Source organism: Heterodontus francisci, unplaced genomic scaffold (assembly GCF_036365525.1).
Source record: "Heterodontus francisci isolate sHetFra1 unplaced genomic scaffold, sHetFra1.hap1 HAP1_SCAFFOLD_286, whole genome shotgun sequence".
Lineage (NCBI taxonomy): Eukaryota > Metazoa > Chordata > Chondrichthyes > Heterodontiformes > Heterodontidae > Heterodontus > Heterodontus francisci.
Genome location: NW_027141006.1, coordinates 114146 through 136101, shown reverse-complemented (window position 1 = coordinate 136101; position 21956 = coordinate 114146). Strand labels below are relative to the sequence as shown.

The 21956-nt window shown below is 43.1% G+C and overlaps 1 non-coding gene across 1 annotated transcript; it reads right to left on the bottom strand.

Moving 5' to 3' along the window:
• Positions 1 to 3691: 3691 nt before the first annotated feature.
• Positions 3692 to 3764, bottom strand: trnaf-gaa (transfer RNA phenylalanine (anticodon GAA)). The gene has a single exon. It is a non-coding gene; the product is annotated as a tRNA-Phe (tRNA).
• Positions 3765 to 21956: the final 18192 nt, after the last annotated feature.

Sequence of the window (21956 nt, the reverse complement as noted above, 5' to 3'; positions counted from 1 at the left end):
AGGGAGCGTCTGGAGATGGATAAGAATTGGAGACTGGGCAGGGAGCGTCTCTAAATGAATAAAATTTGGGTACTGGTCAGGGAGCGTCTGTAAATGGATAAGAATTGGGGACTGGGCAGGGAGCGTCTCTAAATGAATAAAATTTGGGTACTGGTCAGGGAGCGTCTATAAATGGATAAGAATTGGGGTCTGGGCAGGGAGCGTCTGGAGATGGAGAAGAATTCGAGACTGGGCAGGGAACGTCTCTAAATGAATAAAATTTGGGTACTGGTCAGGGAGCGTCTGTAAATGGATAAGAATTGGGAACTGGGCAGGGAGCGTCTCCAAATGAATAACATTTGGATACTGGTCAGGGAGCGTCTGTAAATGGATAAGAATTGGGGACTGGGCAGGGAGCGACTCTAAATGAATAAAATTTGGGTACTGGTCAGGGAGTGTCTCTAAATGAATAAGATTTGGGTACTGGTCAGGGAGTGTCTGTAGATGGATAAGAATTAGGGACTGGGCAGGGAGCGTCTCTAAATGAATAAGATTTGGGTACTGGTCAGGAAGCATCTGTAAATCGATAAGAATAGGGTACTGGTCAGGAAGCGTCTGTAAATCGATAAGAATTGGAGACTGGGCAGGGAGCGTTTCTAAATGAATAAGATTTGGGGACTGGGCAGGGAGCGTCTAGAAATGCTTAAGAATTGGGGACTGGTTAGGGAGCGTTTTTTTATTCGTTCGTGGGATGTGGGCATCGCTGGCTCGATCTCAGCTCGAGTAATGTGTCCAGTTCTGGGCACCAGGCTTTAGAAAGGACATCAAAGCTTCTGAGACAGTTCAGAGGAGATTTACTAGAATGATCCCAGAGATGAGGGGTGTCAGTTCTCTGGACAGGCTGGTGAAGCTGGGATTGTTTTCTTCAGAGTAGAGAAGGTTAAGGCAAGATTTAATAGAGGTGTTCAGAATCATGAAGGATTTTCATACGGTAGAGAGGGAGAAACTGTTTCCAATGTCCTGGGGGTCAGTAACCAGAGGACACAGATTTAAAATAATTGGCCAAAAATGTCAAGGGGAGGTGTGGAGAGATCTTTTTACCCAGTAACTGATTCGGATTTGGAATGAATTGTCTGACAGGGTGGTGGAAACAGATTCAATTATAACTTTCATAAAGGAATTGGACAAATATTTCAAAGTGAAATTCTCCAGGATTATGGGGAAATAGGCAGGGGGTTGGAATAATTACATCTTTTTGTTAGAGAGTCAGCAGAGGCACAATGGGGCCAAATGGCCTCCTTCTGTGCTGTGTGATTCTATGAACATAAGAACCAGAAGCAGGAGTCGGCAATTCAGCCCCTCGAGCCTGCTCTGCCATTCAATACAATCATGGCTGATCTCATCACGGCAGTTCTTGTTTCTTGCCAGTAGATGTCACTTCACTCCAATGCAGTGAAGTTTACAAATCCGAGAGAGACACAACAGGAAGTAATTGTTCACATTATATTGAATGTGTGGGATTTAGAAATACTCGGAGTGGAGACGAGTTATTACTTGTCTGCTCGATCCCCATAGCCCTGTAAAATTGTTTCCTTCAAGTGCCCATTCAAATTCCTTTTGTAATCCTCGATTATTTCCATTTCCACCGCCCTCGTGGGCAGCGAGTTACAGATCATCACCAATCACTGTGTAAAAAAGTTCTTCCGCACATTCCCCCTGTATCTCCTGTCCAAAACCTTCAATCTGTGTCCCCTAGTCCTTGTACCAATAGTTAACGGGAACAATGTTTCCTTGCCAACTTATTTAAAACTGTCATAGCCGAAAACACATCTATCAATTCTTCCCTCACTCTCGTTTGATACAGGCAGAACAACCCTAGCTTTTCCAACCTAACCTTGTAACTAAAATCCTCCATCCCTGGATCCATTCTGGTGAATTTCCTCTGCATCCTCTCAAGGACCCTCACATTCTTTCATAAGTGTGGTAAGCAAAACTGGAAGCAACACTCCAATTGGGGCCTAATCAGAGTTTTATAATGGTTCAGCATAACTTCCCTGCTTTTGTACTCAATGCCTCTATTTATAAAGCCCAAGATCCCAAATGCTTTGCGAACCACTCTCGCAATATGTCTTGCCACCTTCAAAGATTGATGCACATGAACCCCAAGTCCCTCTATTCCAACACACACTTTAGAACTGTGCCAATAAGTATATATTGCCTCTCCCTATTCCTTCTGCCAAAATACATCACCTCACATTTATCACTGTTAAATTCCATCTGCCACCTGTCTGCCCATTCTGCTAGCCTATCATTGTCCTGTTGCAGGCAGTTCATATCATCCTCACTGTTTGCCACTCCTCCAAGTTTGTTGTCATCGGGATATTTTGAGATTCTACTCTGTATTCCAAGATCAAAGTCATTTATCTTGAGCAAAAAAAGCAGTGATTCTAGCACTGACCCTTGGGGAACACCTCTGTCGACTATCCTCCAGTCTGACAAAGAACCATTTCATAAGACTCGCTGTTTTCTGTCCTTAAACCAATTTTCTATCCAATTGGACACTGACCCTCCAACACCACGAACCTCAATTTTGTTAACCACCCTTTTATGTGGTACCTTGTCAAACGCTTCCTTAAAATCCATATAAACAACATCCACTGCATTCCCTTCATCAACCTGCTCTGTTAGTTCATCAAAAAATGCAGTTAGATTAGTCAAGCATGAACTTTCATTTATAAATCCATGCTCACTCTCCTTGATTAACTCAAACCTCTCCAAGTGACTGTTGATTTTTTACCCTGATTATTCTTTCTAAAACCTTACCCACCACTGCTGTTAATCTAACTAGCCTGTAGTTACCCAGACTGTCCTTACACCCTTTCTTGAATAAGGGCGTCGCATTTGCCACTGTTTATCCTCTGGCACCTCCCCGGTATCCAGGGAAGATTGGAAGATTATACTGAACCCTTCCGTTATCTGCATCCACATTTCCTTTCGCAACCTGGGCTGCAAGCCATCCGGATCCAGTGATTTATCTACCCGAAGCACAGCCAGCCTTTTTAGTACCTCCCTCTCTCAATTTGTCCTCTCTCCATTGCCTCTACTCTCTTCACTTCTAATGATATTTTGTCCAATTCAACTTCCTTAGTGATCACTGATACAAAGTACTCATTAAGCAGATTAACATTGCCCTGCACCTCTAAGCTTATATTATCCTCTTTCTCCCAAATAGGCCCGACTCAACCTCTTACTACCCACTTATCATTTACATGCTGCTCGAAGATTTTTGGGTTTCCTTTCATGTTGACTGCCATTTTATTCTCATAGAAATAGAGAATAAGCTAAATATAGAAGATATAAGTATTTCCCAACCTTGATGAGGTGGAACTTTTTTATGTTGTGGGTAGTAATGACTTGGCCCACGAGTGTGCTGGAAGCAGAGACAATCAATGATTTGAAAAGGAAATTGGATGGATACTTGAAGGAAAGAAACTTGCAGGAGGAAAGGGATCGAGCTGGTGAGTGGAACTGACTAGATTGCTCCGGGGAGAGCCAGCATGGACGTGATAGGCCAAACGATCACCTTCAATGCTGTAAATGACTCTGTGTTGTTTCTCAAATTCAATCCACTGGTGTTTGGTAAATAATTGCAAAGTAAATTGTGCAACCGGAAAATCAGAACAAAGGCAAGGGACGCATAAGGAAGCGGAATTGCTGAAACTCGGGATTGAACCAGGGATCTTTAGATTTTCAGTCTAACGCTCTCCCAACTGAGCTATTTCAGCCCCACATTAACAATGGTTCGGTGTCCTTATTTTGGAAGAAAATGCATACATTCAAGTTTTCCAAAAAATTAAAGAACACAACATGTGAGTAATATTCCCCATTGCTTTCTCAGCACTGATGGATTGTGAAGCGGGAGACAGCCAGAAGTGCCAATGAGCCGCACAGACCCTGAGCTGAGAATGAAATGAGATCAAATTCAATCTTTCATAGCGAGATGCTGCAGAGAGGTAAGAGTCCTGAATCAAAGCGAGATTTGCTCATTTCAAACACTCCCTGTACTCTCTGCTCAAGAAGCCTTAAAAAAGGGAAAAACAGAATGGCACTCAAACTCACAACCCTGCCATTAAAAGTCTCATGTTCGACTGACAGAACTGTCACTTCTACTCGCTCTCTTATTGGATGGATGCAACTCCAACGCAGGGGTGGCATTCAAATCCTCCCATGGGTCCACATGTCAGACTGAGTTCCATGTTGTAGAATCAAGCAAAGGAGATCTGCTCACTTCCAAAACTATCAGCGAATTGAAGCTGATTACGATCAACATCATCAGAGGTCAGAACGACCTGGTGAAAGAAGACACTTTGAAGAATGATCCACAATTATTCAAAGGCATCGACAAAGTGAAAAACAAGAAAATCGATGAGTCAATGCAAGCCAAACAACAGAAACACTGAAGAATTCCATTCCATTCCAGTCCAGAACCCAGTCCTGTTGTATTTGGAGTCAGGTCACAATTGCAGTAACAACTTTATATTCCCACTTGGCCATCTGTACATTTAGTTAATTACAATGTTGTCGACAAGCTCTTTGAATCCAGTTGTCTGGTCCTCAAGCCAGCTCCGTATGGAAGTCAATTCCACTTTCTGCAAGGCTGAAACCAATAGATAACCTTAATCTAAAAATGCCAGCAGACCAGGGCTCGTCTGGGATTTAAACTCAGGATCTCTCACATGTTAATTAACCATACTCCCAAAGCGAGAATCATACCCCTGCACTAACGAGCCACTGACAGGTCAGGCTTTATTAGCTGCTGTGGAATTTCACTGGAACCCCCCAGCCAATCATCCATTTTTTTTCAGATCAAAGCAACATCCTGCAAATGCTGAAATAAAAACAGAATGTGATGGAAATGCTCAGCAGCTCTGGCAGCATCTGTGCTGTGAGAAACACAGTTAACGTTTCAGGGCACTCACCTTTTGTTTCAGCCATCCTTTCAGACTGCTTCGGTCCATCCAATCTCACTTTCTATTCAATCCACATTTTAACCATTCACTACGTTACTACATTTTTCATGAATTCCTCATTTCTTTTATTTCTGACAATTTTGTATTTCTGGTCTTTGCTTCAGACACCACCACAAGTGGAATCATGTCTCCATCTACCCAATCAAAACACATCGCTGTATCCTCACATTGCAATGTTTCTTTAACCCTGACAGACTGTGGAGTTTCTGCTGCTTGATTGCAGTTCTTGCTTCCCGCCAGTAGATGTCACCTCACTCCAATACAGTGAAGTTTACAAATCTGAGAGAGACACAACAGGAAATAATTGTTCACATTATAGTGAATGTGTGGGATTTAGAAATACTAGGAGTGGAGACGAGTTATTATTGCACTCTGCTATTGCATCTTTTATAATGGACTCCAGCATTTTCCCCACGACTGATGTCAGGCTAACCGGTATATAATTCGCTGTTTTCTTTCTGCCTCTTTTTTTAAATAATGGAGTTACATTAACTACCATCCAATCCATTGGAACTGTTCCAGAGTCGATAGAATTTTGAAAAAAGACCAGAAATGCATCTGCTATTTCAAGGGCCACTTCCTTAAGTACTCTGGGATGTAGATTATCAGGCCCTGGGGATTTATCGGCCTTCAATCCCATCAATTTCCCAAACATTCCCTACTAATACTGATTTCATACAGTTCCTCCTTCTCACTAGACCCTATGTTCCCCAACATTTCTGGGAGATAATTTGTATCCTCCGTTGTGAAGACAGATCCAAAGTATGTATTTAATTGGTCTGCCATTTCTTTGTTCCCCATTATAAATTCCCCAGTTTCTGACTGCAAGGGGCCCACATTTGTCTTCACTAATCTTTTTCTCGACACATATCTATAGAAGCTTTTACAGTCAGTTTTTGTGTTCTCTGTTAGCTTACTCTCATACTCTATTTCCCCCTTCTTAATCAATCCTTTTGTCCTCCTCTGCTAAATTCCAAACTGCTCATTTCAAACACTCCCTGTACTCTCTGCTCATGAAGCCTTAAACAAGGGAAAAACAGAATGGCACTCAAACTCACAACCCTGCCATTAAAAGTCTCATATTCGACTGACAGAACTGTCACTTCTACTCGGTCTCTTATTGGATGAAAGCAACTCCAACGCAGGGATAGCATTCAAATCCTCCCATGGGTCCACATGTCAGACTGAGTTCCATGTTGTAGACTCAAGCAAAGGAAATCTGCTCACTTCCAAAACTGTCAGCGAATTGAAGCTGATTACAATCAACATCATCGGAGGTCAGAACTACCTGGTGAAAGGAGGCACCCTGAAGAAGGATCCACAATTATTCAAAGGCATCGACAAAGTGAAAAACAAGAAAATCGATGAGTCAATGCAAGCCAAACAACAGAAACACTGAAGAATTCCATTCCATTCCAGTCCAGAACCCAGTCCTGTTGTTTTTGGAGTCAGGTCTCAATTACTGCAACAAATTTATATTCCCACTTGGCAATCAGTACATTTAGTTAATTGCAATTTTGTCGGTAAGCTCTTTGAACCCAGTTGTCTGGTCCTCAAGCCAGCTCCGCATGGAAGTCAATTCCACCTTCTGCAAGGCTGAAACCTACAGATAACCTTAATCTAAAAATGCCAGCAAACCAGGGCTCGTCCGGGACTCAAACCCGGGATCTCTCGCATGTAAATTTTTTTTTAGATTAGAGATACAGCACTGAAACAGGCCCTTCGGCCCACCGAGTCTGTGCCGAACATCAACCACCCATTTATACTAATCCTACATTCCCAACAAACATCCCCACCTATCCCTATATTTCCCTACCACCTACCTATACTAGTGACAATTTATAATGGCCAATTTACCTATCAACCTGCAAGTCTTTTGGCTTGTGGGAGGAAACCGGAGCACCCGGAGAAAACCCACGCAGACACAGGGAGAACTTGCAAACTCCACACAGGCAGTACCCGGAATTGAACCCGGGTCCCTGGAGCTGTGAAGCTGCGGTGCTAACCACTGCGCCACTGTGCCGCCCCATACCCCCTACGCGAGAATCATACCCCTAGACCAACGAGCCACTGACAGGTCAGGCTTTATTAGCTGCTGTGGAATTTCACTGGAACCCCCCAGCCAATCATCCATTTTCTTTCAGATCAAAGCAACATCCTGCAAATGCTGAAATAAAAACAGAAAGTTCTGGAAATGTTCAGCAGCTCTGGCAGCATCTGTGCTGTGAGAAACACAGTTAATGTTTCAGGGCACTCACCTTTTGTTTCAGCCATCCTTTCAGACTGCTTCTGTCCATCCAATCTCACGTTCTATTCTATCCACATTCTAACCATTCACTACGTTACTACATTTTTCATGAATTCCTCATTTCTTTTATTAATGACAATTTTGTATTTCTGGCCTTTGCTTCAGACACCACCACAAGTGGAATCATGTCTCCATCTACCCAATCAAACCACTTCGCTGTATCCTCACATTGCAATGTTTCTTTAACCCTGACAGACTGTGGAGTTTCTGCTGCTTGATTGCAGTTCTGGCTTCCCGCCAGTAGATGTCACCTCACTCCAATACAGTGAAGTTTACAAATCTGAGAGAGACACAACAGGAAATAATTGTGCACATGATAGTGAATGTGTGGGATTTAGAAATACTAGGAGTGGAGACGAGTTATTATTGCACTCTGCTATTACATCTTTTATAATGGACTCCAGCATTTTCCCCACGATTGATGTCAGGCTAAATGGTATATAATTCGCTGTTTTCTTTCAGCCTCTTTTTTTAAATAGCGGAGTTACATTAACTGCCGTCCAATCCATTGGAACTGTTCCAGAGTCGATAGAATTTTGAAAAAAGACCAGAAATGCATCTGCTATTTCAAGGGCCACTTCCTTAATTACTCTGGGATGTAGATTATCAGGCCCTGGGGATTTATCGGCCTTCAATCCCATCAATTTCCCAAACATTCCCTACTAATACTGATTTCATACAGTTCCTCCTTCTCACTAGACCCTATGTTCCCCAACATTTCTGGGAGATAATTTGTATCCTCCTTTGTGAAGACAGATCCAAAGTATGTATTTAATTGGTCTGCCATTTCTTTGTTCCCCATTCTAAATTCCCCCGTTTCTGACTGTAAGGGGCCCACATTTGTCTTCACTAATCTTTTTCTCTACACATATCTATAGAAGCTTTTACAGTCAGTTTTTATGTTCTTTGCTAGCTTACTCTCATACTCTATTTCCCCCTTCTTAATCAATCCTTTTGTCCTCCTCTGCTAAATTCCAAACTGCTCACAATCTTCAGGTTTGCTGCTTGTTCTGACCATTTTATATTTCTCCTCCTTGGATCTAATACTTTCCTTAATTTCTTTTGTAAGCCACAGTTGAGCCACCCTTCCTGTTTTACTTTTGCACAGACAGGAATGAACAATTGTTGTAATTCATTAATGCGCTCTTTAAATGCTAGCCATTGCCTATCCACTGTCAACCCTTTAAGTAACGTTCCCCAATCTATCATAGCCAACTCCCGCCTCATACCTTCATAGTTTCCTTTGTTTAGATTCAGGACCCGAGTCTCGGAATCAACTCTCTCACTCTCCATCTTAATGAAGAATTTTATCATATTATGGGCGCACTTCCCCAAGGGACCCCACACAACAAGATTGTTAACTAATCCTTTCTCATTACACAATACCCAGTCCAGGATGGCCTGTTCTCTAGAGGTGTTTTACACCTCTATCAATTCTCCACTAATCTCCTTTGATATAGGCAGAATAATCCTAGCTTTTCCAACCTAACCTTGTAACTAAAATCCCCCATCCCTGGATCCATTCTGGTAAATCGCCTCTGCGTCCTCTCAAGGACCCTCACATTCTTTCTAAAGTCTGCTGAGCAGAACTGGGAGCAACACTCCAATTGGGGCCTAACCAGCGTTTTATAATAGTTCAGCATAACTTCCCTGCTTTTGTACTCAATGCCTCTATTTATAAAGCCCAAGATCCCATATGCTTTGCGAACCACTCTCGCAATATGACTTTCCACCTTCAAAGATTGATGCACATGAACCCCAAGTCCCTATATTCCAGCACACTCTTTAGAACTGTGCCATTAAGTATATATTGCCTCTCCCTATTCCTTATGCCAAAATGCATCACCTCACACTTGTCACTATTAAATTCCATCTGCCACCTGTCTGCCCATTCTGCTAGCCTATCACTGTCCTGTTGCAGGCAGTTGATATCATCCTCACTGTTTGCCGCTCCTCCAAGTTTGGTGTCATCGGCATATTTTGAGATTCTACTCTGTATTCCAAGATCCAAGTCAATTACCTTGAGCAAAAAAAGCAGTGGTTCTAGCACTGACCCTTGGGGAACACCACTGTCGACTATCCTCCAGTCTGACAAAGAACCATTTAATAAGACTCGCTGTTTTCTGTCCTTAAACCAATTTTCTATCCAATTGGACACTGACCCTCCTATACCACGAACCTCAATTTTGTTAACCGCCTTTTTATGCGGTAACTTGTCAAACGCTTCCTTAAAATCCATATAAGCAACATCCACTGCATTCCCTTCATCAACCTGCTCTGTTAGTTCATCAAAAAATGCAGTTAGATTAGTCAAGCATGAACTCCCATTTATAAATCCATGCTCAATCTCCTTAATTAAGTCAAACCTCTCCAGTGACTGTTGATTTTTTACCCTGATTATTCTTTCTAAAACCTTACCCACCGCTGCTGTTAATCTAACTAGCCTGTAGTTACCCGGACTGTCCTTACACCGTTTCTGGAATAAGGGTGTCCCATTTGCCACTATTTAATCCTTTGGCACCTCCCCCGTATCCAGGGAAGATTGGAAGAAAATAGCAAGCCCTTCCGTTATCTGCATCCGCATTTCCTTTCGCAACCCGGGATGTGAGCCATCCGGACCAGGTGATTTATCTTCCCTAAGCACAGCCAGCTTTTTGTACCTCCCTCTCCTAATTTGTACTCTCTCCATTGCCTCTACTCTCTTCACTTCGACTGATATTTTGTCAAATTCCACTTCCTTAGTGATCACTAATACAAAGTACTCATGAAGTAGATTAACATTGCCCTGCACCTCTAAGCTTATATTATCCTTTTTGTCCCTAATAGGCCCGACTCAACCTCTTACTACCCACTTATCATTTCCATGCTGCTCGAAGATTTTTGGGTTTCCTTTCATGTTGACTGCCAGTCTATTCTCATAGAAATAGAGAATAAGCAAATATAGAAGATATAAGTATTTCCCATCCTTGATGAGGTGGAAATTTTTTATGTTGTGGGTGTTAATGACTTGGCCCATGAGTGTGGTGGAAGCAGAGACAATCAATGATTTGAAAAGGAACAACTTCTCCTTCAACTCCACGCACTTCCTTCAAGTAAAAGGTGTCGCTATGGGTACCCGCATGGGTCCTAGTTATGCCTGTCTTTTTGTGGGATATGTCGAGCATTCTTTGTTCCAGTCCTACTCAGGCCCCCTCCCCCAACTCTTTTTCCGGTATATTGATGACTGTATCGGTGCCGTTTCCTGCTCCCGCCCCGAAATAGAAAACTTTATCAACTTTGCTTCCAATTTCCACCCTTCTCTCACCTTCACATGGTTCATCACTGACACTTCCCTTCCCTTCCTCGACTTCTCTGTCTCCATCTCTGGGAATAGGTTGTCTACCAATATCCATTATAAGCCCACCGACTCCCACAGCTACCTCGACTACACTTCTTCACACCCTACCTCCTGTAAGGACTCCATTCCATTCTCCCAGTTTCTCCGTCTCCGACGCATCTGCTCTGATGATGATACCTTCCATGACGGTGCTTCTGATATGACCTCCTTTTTCCTCAACCGAGGATTTCCCCCCACTGTGTTTGCCAGGGCCCTCAACCGTGTCCGACCCATTCCCCGCACCTCTACCCTCACCCCTTCCCCTCCCTCCCAGAACCGTGACAGGGTTCCCCTTGTCCTCACTTTTCATCCCACCAGCCTCCATTTCCAAAGGATCATCCTCCGCCATTTTCGCCACCTCCAGCGTGATGCCACCACCAGTCGCATCTTCCCCTCCCTTCCCCTGTCAGCATTCCGAAGGGATCGTTCCCTCCGCGACACCCTGGTCCACTCCTCCATTACCCCCACCACCTCGTCCCCATCCCAGGGCACCTTCCCCTGCAATCGCAGGAGGTGTAATACCTGCCCATTTACCTCCCACCTCCTCACTATCCCAGGCCCCAAACACTCCTTTCAGGTGAAGCAGCGATTTACTTGTACTTCTTTCAATGTAGTAAACTGTATTCGCTGCTCACAGTGTGGTCTCCTCTACATTGGGGAGACCAAGTGCAGACTGGGTGACCGCTTTGCGGAACATCTCCGCTCAGTCCGCAAGCAGGACCCTGAGCTTCCGGTTGCTTGCCATTTCAACACTCCCCCCTGCTCTCATGCTCACATCTCTGTCCTGGGATTGCTGCAGTGTTCCAGTGAAAATCAACGCAAGCTCGAGGAACAGCATCTCATCTACCGATTAGGCACACTACAGCATACCGGACTGAACATTGAGTTCAATAATTTCAGAGCATGACAGCCCCCCATTTTACTTTCATTTTTAGTTATTTTTTCTTCCTTTTTTTTTACATTCTTTTTTACATTTTTTACAATCTTTTTTTGCATTTATTTCATTTCATCTTAGTTTGTTCAGTTTGCTGACCCACTGTTTTTTTCAGGTTTTTTTTCAGGTTTGCACTTGCTGCTGTTCAATATTCAGTGTATTCACACCTAATCTGTACTAATGCTTTGTCTTTCAACACACCAATAACATATTGTTTGCCTTTGCTCCGTGACCTTTTGGTCAGCTATGTGGCCTGGTCCAATCTGCACCTTCTCCTTTGTTATCTCTTGCCCCACCCCCACCTCACTTGCTTATAATCTGTGACTTTTCTAATATTTGTCAGTTCCGAAGAAGGGTCACTGACCCGAAACGTTAACTCTGCTTCTCTTTCCACAGATGCTGCCAGACCTGCTGAGTGATTCCAGCATTTCTTGTATTTGACTCAAACTCACAACCCTGCCATTAAAAATCTCATATTCGACTGACAGAACTGTCACTTCTACTCGGTGTCTTATTGGATGGATGCAACTCCAACGCAGGGGTGGCATTCAAATCCTCCCATGGGTCCACATGTCAGACTGAGTTCCATGTTGTAGACTCAAGCAAAGGAAATCTGCTCAGTTCCAAAACTATCAGCGAATTGAAGCTGATTACAATCAACATCATCAGAGGTCAGAACTACCTGGTGAAAGAAGACACTCTGAAGAAGGATCCACAATTATTCAAAGGCATCGACAAAGTGAAAAACAAGAAAATCGATGAGTCAATGCAAGCCAAACAACAGAAACACTGAAGAATTCCATTCCATTCCAGTCCAGAACCCAGTCCTGTTGTTTTTGGAGTCAGGTCTCAATTACTGCGACCACTTTATATTCTCACTTGGCTATCTGTACATTTTGTAAATTTCAATTTTGTCGACAAGCTCTTTGAATCCAGTTCTCTGGTCCTGAAGCCAGCTCCGTAAGGCTGACACCAATCAGTAACATTAAACTAAAAATGCCAAGAGCTCATTGGTGATTTGAACCTGGGGTCGCTCACACTTTCATTAATCACACTTCTTAAACAAGAATCACACCCGTTGACCAAGGAGCCACTGACAGCAAGGTGTTGTATTGGCTCCTCTGGAATTTCACGGGCACCCACAGTGGATCATCCAACCCATAATCCTGAGATTAAAAGTGTCCTGTTCCACTGACTGAACTGTCACTTCTACTCTGTCTCTTATTGGACGGATGCAGTTGTAGGCTCCTCCCCAGGGTTGGCAGTTTTTTCTCTGTGAACCAGCTTCCTCTCAGATCCCAAATTTATCAGTAAATCCACTGACAAAATCTCCAAAGTGTTATTTGTTCCTCTCACTCCTCGACAATAACATTTCGATCTCTTTGCTCTTTTTACCTTCCAAACATTGATATCCATTTTGCTCAGCATTTATTTCTCTCTCCTTTTTATTTAGTTCATGCATTTTCTTAGAAACATTTCATTTCAATTATTTCTGGGGCTAGAAATGAACAGAAGAGATTTGCTGCAATGATACCAGGGGTGAAGGATTTCAGTTATGTGGAGAGATTGGAGAAGTTGAGGTTGTTCTTCTTGGAGCAGAGAACGTTCAGAAGAGATTTGTCCAAGGTGTTCAAAATCATGATGGTTCTCAACACTTTAAATCAGGAGAAACTGTTTCCTGTGGCAAAAGGGTCAGTAAGCAGATTACACAGATATCAGGTGATTGGCAAAAGAACTAGAGGTGACATGAAGAACTATTTGTTACACAGTAATGTGTTGTGATCTGGAATGCACTGCCTGATTGGGAGATGAAAGCAGATTCAATCGTAACTTTCAAAAGGGATATGGATAGATGCTGGAAGGGAAAATGTACAGGATTACAGGAAAAAGCCACGCAGCCGGACTAATTGTAATTTGTCTCTACCAAAGAGACAACACTGGCATGATGGACCAAATGGTCTCTTTGTTCGTCATTCTGTGATTCCATAGACATCATGTTGCTAGAATTCCCTCTGACCTGGAAGAGAATCAAACCGATTCGAGGTATTGTAAACACCACCCATGCCATGTTGTTTATTCTCTGTTTTTCACGTTGGCTGCCCCTCGTTCTTTATGTGTTTCCAGCCTGGTCTGCTCCTCTGACCTTCATTCCTGACACTCTATCGACCGTGGCTGACTCATTGTTTGCAATGTTGTGTAATGGTGACTTCACCTTTAAGAAACTGTACCTTTAAGAGACCAAGCCACTGATGCAACAGATGACATCATCATACATATATAAGGAGACACCATTTTGAGAGACACATTCTACACATGGCTTGTAGAGAGCGCACACACACCAATGAGAAAAAGACCTGGGACCTGTGATCATGCCATGTAGATAAGAAAGTCAATAAATACTGTTTGTATTGAATCTGAATATAAAGCTTGGGGTCATCATTTAATGTAGACGTAAGAACACAGCACAACACTTTATTTTTCTGACATTGAGGATTAAAAAGAAGTAATCACACAGACAACCAGGGACATACAGAAGACTTACATTGACAATTCCAGATTTAAATAAATAACAATCATCATGTGTACACAACAACAGCCAGTCTTTCCAGCCTTTACAGAGATAGACAGCAACCCAGGGCCACACTGGAGCAAATGGCTCACAAGACTTGAACTCCTAATGATGGCACTCGCTATCAATACACCCCGAAGAAAGAGAGCGTTACTCCTACACTCTGATGGACCAAAAGTTGACAATACCTTCAATACACTCAGCGACACTGGAACCGATAATGATTATGATGTTGCGATGCATTTTCTAACAAGATATTTTCAAGCAAGGGCAAATCCTCACTCTGAAATTTATGTTTCAGGCAAGCAAAACAATATGGTGCGAGACTCTTGACCACTACATGATGAGACTCAGAAGTCTGAGAAAGAGGCAAATAACGTGACGACGAGATTCCCCTGAGAAACACACAAAACACAAAGACACAGAGGAAACCCAGAGCAAGGTCAAGGAAGACCAAGACAGAAGTCACAATCACATTCAAACATCCAATCATTGCAGTGGTGAGGATCCTTATTACAAAACTTGTCCTTCGAGAGGGAAGAAGTGTCAAGTCTGCAGAAAAATGGGACATTTCACTACAGTATGCTGATCGAAGCCTGCAGGAAACATTCATAGATTTAAATGCCAGAAGGAAGATTACATATTTGCAGCACGAGAGAAGATTTTTGTTGCTCGCGACCACAAGTCCCGACACATGCCCATGTGTGATGTATTCAGAGGCAATTAGACAATATCTGCAGTAATTGACTCGGAGCAATGATCAACAGAATGGATGCTCCGACATTCCACAAGTAACAGAGAAAACAGAAACTGTAATTGAACAAGCTGATATCTAAAATCTTCTCCCATGGATCAGATACTCCTCCACCAGTCCTAGGGATCATGCAAGTTACTTTTAAGTCCTCCCAGGGGTCCACATGTCAGACTGAGTTCCATGTTGCAGAATCAAGCAAAGAAAATCTGCTCAGTTCCAAAACTATCAGCAAGTTGAAGCTGATTACGATCAACATCACCAGAGGTCAGAACTACATTGTGAAAGAAGACAGTCTGAAGAAGGATCCACAATATATACAAAGACATCGGCAAAGTAAAAAAGAAAACTTTCTTTTAGTTTGTTCAGTTTGTTTCGACTGTGCCTACCCACTGTTTTTTTCATGTTTGTGATTGTGGCTGTTTAGTTTTTCAGTCCATTAACACCCTATCTGCACTAATGCTTTGTCTTTCAGCACACCATTAACATATTGTTTGCCTTTTTCTGGTCAACTATTCTGTGGCCTTGTCCTATCTGCACCTTCTCCTTTGTCATCTCTTGCCCCACCCCCGCTTTACTTGCTTATAATCTTTTACATTTCTAATATTTGCCAGTTCTGAAGAAGGGTCAGTGACCTGAAACGTTAACTCTGCTTCTCTGGCCACAGATGCTGCCAGACCTGCTGAGTCTTGTCAGCACTTTCAGTTTTTATTTCAGATTTCCAGCATCCGCAGTATTTTGCTTTTAAGAAAATCGATGAATCAGTTTCCTTATTTATTTCTGACAAATGATAGATTTGAGTTAGGTAAGGTACCAAGGGTTACAGAAACAAGCAGACAAATGGTGTTAATATACAGATCAGCAAATATCTAATTGAATGGTGGAACAGACTCGAAAGGCTGAATGTCCTCATCAAGTTCCTATGTTTCTCTTCATTGTCCAAACCCCAACAGTGTTTACAGTCTTTGTTCTCTCCATAGACGTTGAATGAGCCATCGTGTGTTTCCAGTGTTTTGACTTGTTTAAAGTTCGGTTTTTGGGATGAGCCGATGGAATTTAAAACAGATATCCGGCTTCAAACTGCTATTAACCGAGGCCACGCCATTGTCGGATCATTTAATGACCACTCAAAATTCACCTGAGACCAGTGTTCGTGTGCAGCTATGAGAGGGGGTTTCTGTACAGTCAGGGCAGGGAACAGCAGTGAGACCAGTGTTAATGTGCAGCTATGAGAGGGGATTTCTGTACAGTCAGAACAGGGAACAGCAGTGAGACCAGTGTTAATGTGCAGCTATGAGAGGGGATTTCTGTCCAGTCAGGGCAGGGAACAGCAGTGAGACCAGTGTTAATGTGCAGCTATGAGAGGGGATTTCTGTGCAGTCAGGACAGGGAACAGCAGTGAGACCAGTGTTAATGTGCAGCTATGAGAGGGGATTTCTGTACAGTCAGAATAGGGAACAGCAGTGAGACCAGTGTTAATGTGCAGCTATGAGAGGGGATTTCTGTACAGTCAGAGCAGGGAACAGCAGTGAGACCAGTGTTAATGTGCAGCTATGAGAGGGGATTTCTGTGCAGTCAGAGCAGGGAACAGCAGTGAGACCAGTGTTAATGTGCAGCTATGAGAGGGGATTTCTGTACAGTCAGGGCAGGGAACAGCAGCGAGACCAGTGTTAATGTGCAGCTATGAGAGGGGATTTCTGTACAGTCAGAATAGGGAACAGCAGTGAGACCAGTGTTAATGTGCAGCTATGAGAGGGGATTTCTGTACAGTCAGAGCAGGGAACAGCAGTGAGACCAGTGTTAATGTGCAGCTATGAGAGGGGAATTCTATACAGTCAGAGCAGGGAACAGCAGTGAGACCAGTGTTAATGTGCAGCTATGAGAGGGGATTTCTCCACAGTCAGAGCAGGGAACAGCAGTGAGACCAGTGTTAATGTGCAGCTATGAGAGGGGATTTCTGTACAGTCAGAGCAGGGAACAGCAGTGAGACCAGTGTTAATGTGCAACTATGAGAGGGGATTTCTGTACAGTCAGGGCAGGGAACAGCAGTGAGACCAGTGTTAATGTGCAGCTATGAGAGGGGATTTCTGTACAGTCAGAGCAGGGAACAGCAGTGATACCAGTGTTAATGTGCAGCTATGAGAGGGGATTTCTGTACAGTCAGAGCAGGGAACAGCAGTGAGACCAGCGTTAATGTGCAGCGATGAGAGGGGATTTCTGTACCGTCAGGGCAGGGAACAGCAGTGAGACCAGTGTTAATGTGCAGCTATGAGAGGGGATTTATGTACCGTCCGGGCAGGGAACAGCAGTGAGACCAGTGTTAATGTGCAGCTATGAGAGGGGACTTTTGTACAGTCAGGGCAGGGAACAGCACTGAGACCAGTGTTAATGTGCAGCTATGAGAGGGGATTTTTGTACAGTCAGGGCAGGGAACAGCAGTGAGACCAGTGTTAATGTGCAGCTATGAGAGGGGATTTCTGTACAGTCAGGGAATGGAACAGCAGTGAGACCAGTGTTAATGTGCAGCTATGAGAGGAGACTTTTGTACAGTCAGGGCAGGGAACAGCAGTGAGACCAGTGTTAATGTGCAGCTATGGGAGGGGAATTTTGTACAGTCAGGGCAGGGAACAGCAGTGAGACCAGTGTTCATGTGCAGTTATGAGAGGGGATTTCTGTACAGTCAGAGCAGGGAACAGCAGTGAGACCAGTGTTAATGTGCAGTTATGAGAGGGGATTTCTGTACAGTCAGGGAATGAAACAGCAGTGAGACCAGTGTTAATGTGCAGCTATCAGAGGGGATTTCTGCACAGTCAGGGAATAAAACAGCAGTGAGACCAGTGTTAATGTGCAGCTATGAGAGGGGATTTCTGCACCATCAGGGCAGGGAAAAGCAGTGGGACCAGTGTTAATGTGCAGCTATGAGAGGGGATTTATGTACCGTCAGGGCAGGGAACAGCAGTGAGACCAGTGTTAATGTGCAGCTATGAGAGGGGATTTCTGTACAGTCAGGGCGGGGAACAGCAGTGAGGGAGAGAAGCTGTCGGTATCTGGGCAGGGTCTGAGTTTATCGAATAGTATCAAGAAAGAGCAATTATATTGGGACTGGGTTGTGTTCTCTCTCACACACAGACAGTTACTCTCCCTCCCTCTGTCTTGCTCTCTCTCACAGACACATACCCAATTTTTTCTCTCTCTTGTGAACTCTGTCTCATACTCTTTCTCTCTGCCCATTTTCCAGTAGAAATAGAAAGCCTTCTACTATTTTGGAGAATCTGGAGTTGTTCTTCTTTGGGAAGAGAAGGTTGAGATGAGATTTGATAGAGGTGTTCAAAATCATGAAGGGTTTGGACAGAGTAGATAGGGAGAAACTATTCTCATTGGCAGAAGTGTCAAGAACCAGAGGGCACAGATTTAAGGTGAAAGGCCAAAGAACCAGAGGCAACATGAGGAAAAACTTTTTTATGCAGCGACTGGTTAGGATCTGGATTGCACTGCCTGACAGTGTGGTGGAGGCAGATTCAATCATGACTTTTGAAATAGAATTTAATAATTATCTGAAGAAAAGAAAATGCAGGGTTACAGGCAAAGGCGGGGGAGTGTGACTAGCTGGCTTGTTCTTGCAGAGGCCTAGCATGGACACAAAGGGCTGAATGGCCTCCTTCTGTGCTGTAACCTGTCTATGATTCTATGACTCTAAGCTGAGAGATTACCAGTGCCTGTAAGTACCTCAAATGTCTACAGGTGGTGAACCAGCCCACAAACCAAGGAATGAAGCAGTAATTAAAGTTCAGAAATCCTAAGGTATCAGGATGTGGGAGGGACTATTGCTCTCAGTTTAAAGTACTGATTTCATTAATTGAATATCCTTTGTGTCCCAGCTCAGTGTAATCCTGAGCAATAATTGCCAGCATGTTTTTGAAGTGACAATTAAATGAGGCCCTGTTGGTGGATGTTAAAGATTCCCCAGCGCTATTGAAAGAATCACAGGGAATTCTCGCACTGTCCTGACCAACATTCCTGACTCAGTAACATCACCTGAAACAGCTGAACACAAAGAACTAACTGAAGGGTCAAAGTGTAAGGGAGAAAAACCAAACCCGTGTCAACTTCACACAGGAACCCATCGACCATCAGAAAACACACTTCATGAGCTGCAATGTCTGATCATTGAGTCACAGGTATCTCCTCCTGCCTGGCTTCGTTCCGTGTGGGAATGGGAATTAGAATGTTTCAGCAACTCATGAAGGTATCCCCGGAGCAGTTGAAACAGCATTCCCCGTGTTTCAATAAGAAATTCTGATCTGAAATGAAGAAAAAACAGAAAATGCTGGTAATACTCAGCAGATCTGTCCATCACAGGACTGATACAAGCTCAATTCTCAATCCAAACAGTGAGAGATCCAAACACTGAGACAGAATATGAACAGAGAGAGAAAAAACAGGTTAACTGTGCTCTGAGAGTAAAAGCAGGAAATGCTGGAAATACTCAGCAGGTTTTGGCAGCACCTGTGTAGAGAGAGAAGCAGAGTTAACATTTCAAGTCAGTTACCCTTCATCACAGCTGACAAATATTATAAATGAAAAGGTTTTAAGCAAGTAAAGCTGGGGGTGGGGCAAGAGATAACAAAAGAGGTGTTGATTGGACAATGTCACAGAGAATAACTGACCAGAAGGGCATGGAACAAAGGCGAACAGTGCTGAACAGTGCTCAATGGTGTGCTGAAAGACAAAGCGTTAGTACAGAGAAGGTGTGAATTGACTGTAATGCACAAAAGAACTCCGAACACAAACATTAAACATTTTTTTAAAACAGAAACAATGGGTAGACACAGTAGAAACAACCTAACCAAACTAAAAAAAAAACTGAAATAAAATAACCAAATAAAAAAGAAAAAAAACTAAACATAAAAAAGTGTGTTTGGGGGGTGTGGGGGGTGGGGGGGGGGGCGTCCGTCATGCTCTGAAATGATTGAATTTAATGTTCAGTCCGGCAGGTTGTAGTGTGCCGAATCACTGACCTGAAACGTTAACTCTGCCTCTCTCTCCACAGATGCTGCCAGACCTGCTGAGTATTTCCAGCAATTTTTGTTTTTGTTTCAGATTTCCAGCATCTGCAGTATTTTGCTTTTATGTTATGAGAGTACTTCTACTGTTTTTGTAAACATGTTTTAAATATGTAAAGTTGAATTATGGACACTGATTCATGTGGAATCTTGAGGAGATTCCTCCAGTCCTCTGGCAACATTCCCATATTCAAGGAGGATTGAAAGATTGTGGTTCGAGTCTCCGCTATTTCCAACCTTACCTCCCTCAGCAACCCAGGATGCAGCCCATTCAAACTGGGTGACTTTTCTACTGTGAGAGCTGCCAACCTTATAATTGTCTCCTCTTTATCTATTTTCATTCCGTCCAATTTTCTCACTTCCTCCTCCTTCACTGTGACATTGGCAACATCCGCTCATTTTGTGATGACAGATGAAATGTACTTAATTAGTACCTCAGCCACACCCTCTGCCTCCACAGGATCTCCTAATTGACCCACCCTTTCATTGACTGTCCATATGTTGGTAAAAGACTTCAGTGTTCCCAGTTATGTGACCTGCTAATCTTTTCTCATACATTCTCTTGCTGATCTCATTTCCTTTTTCAGCTCTCCTCTGTACTTTCTGTATTCTGCTTGTTTCTCTACGGCATATAAATCCTCACATGATTTCGATATTAATGATTTTTGAACTATTTTGTTGAAGGATTGAGTTTTGTAAATTTCTCCCTAGCTCCCCTCATGGTCAGGCAGAAAGTTTAACTGCTGTGTTTTCAAACAGCAACAGCTTTATTTGAAAAGCCAATGGGACAGGGTTCCGGGTTTTAATCCAGTCACAAATCTGGTTCTGATGTCTTGTGGCTCCAGCTGTCACATGACCTGTCAGAGGATGACCTCATAATTGACCCAGTCATGGAGCTGTGGGTTGATGTTTAAATTGTTTCAAAATAATTTTCCAGAAGGACAATTAAAATGAATCGATATATAAAAGGTAGATTTTGTGAATTTGTGCTCCCAGTGGAAATTCCTGCAGTCTGCTGGTTTTCAGATCCCCAATTCCCCACAGGAAGCTCTGTGCTCGGAGTCTGCATTCATTCTAACAACATTACACAGAATCATTTCATGGGAGACCCCAGTGTGAATTGTAGACAGGTGGGTCAGTTTTAACTTTCAAAGTAACACAGAAGCAAAATACTGCAGATACTGGAAATCTGAAATAAAAACAGAAAATGCTGGAAATACTCAGCAGGTCTGGCAGCATCTGTGGAGAGAGAAACAGAGTTAACGTTTCTGGTCTGTGACCTTTCATCAGTACTCGGCTGAAATTGTTTGTGGAACAGACACGATGGGCCAAGTGGCCTCTTTCTGTGCCTTAAACTTTCTCTGACTCTGTGATTCCATGAGATTGTGGAATCAATTTCAGGGTCGATGACATTGCACTCTGTAAGGATAGGAAGATGAAGATTATTAAGTACAGTGCAAGAATATAGATGCTTTTACATTATTTTAATCAAAATTGATTTAAACTTTGTGTTCACGCATCCGATCTTTTGATCACAATGACACTGATAACAATGGAAAAAGCAAGACTTGCATTTCACGACCACAGGACGTTGCAAAGCCTTTTACAGCCAATGAAGGACTTTCCAAGTGTAGTCACTGTAGTCATGTAGGAAACATGGTGGCCAATGTGCGCACAGCAAGCTCCCAGAAACAACAATGTGATAAAAACGAGATAATCAGTTTTGAAGTGATGTTGATTCAGGGTTAAACAATGACCAGCATCCCAGAAATAATTCCCCTTCTATTCTCTGAAATAGTGCCATGGTACCTTTAACATCCACCTGAGAGGGCAGAGGGATCCTCAGTTTTCTGTCTCACCTGAAAAACAGCATTTCTGATAGTGCAGCACTGCCTTAGTACTGTACTGGAGTGTCAGCCATTTTTAAAGGGCTGTTAGTCCTACTG